The sequence below is a fragment of the Theobroma umbraticum genome, unplaced genomic scaffold, assembly GCF_002168275.2.
Source record: "Theobroma umbraticum cultivar Fairchild unplaced genomic scaffold, ASM216827v3 scaffold_95.0, whole genome shotgun sequence".
Lineage (NCBI taxonomy): Eukaryota > Viridiplantae > Streptophyta > Magnoliopsida > Malvales > Malvaceae > Theobroma > Theobroma umbraticum.
In genome coordinates, this window is record NW_018397257.1 from 9,537,464 (window position 1) to 9,537,890 (window position 427).

Consider the following 427-nt stretch of genomic DNA (forward strand, 5'->3'; position numbering starts at 1 on the left):
ATGAATTTTATTAACTATACAATCAATCATTATTAGTTTCAAGTTGAAACGGTATGAGATTTCAATTGACATGAAAATTGACTTGACAAAAAAGAACTGTACAATAAATTGACACAACTGCTCACAGAAATTAGCAGCAATGCTGCCAAACATTCAGCCACCAAAAATAATACTGAATCAAAAACTGTCTCAACACAAGGATTATTTATTTACATAAGGTTTGTTTATTGTTGTCAAACGTTATATGGCTTTGTATACCACAAACAGACTTGATTCCTAACTAATTTGCATCTTGCAGTGCTCATTATTGTTATGCCCTGTTCAAATATTATTGATATGCTTTTGGTTTGTTTATGTTTGTATATCACTGTGAAATCATTAGCACTTTCGACTGTTCCAAATATTATTTGAAATAATGAAATTCTAA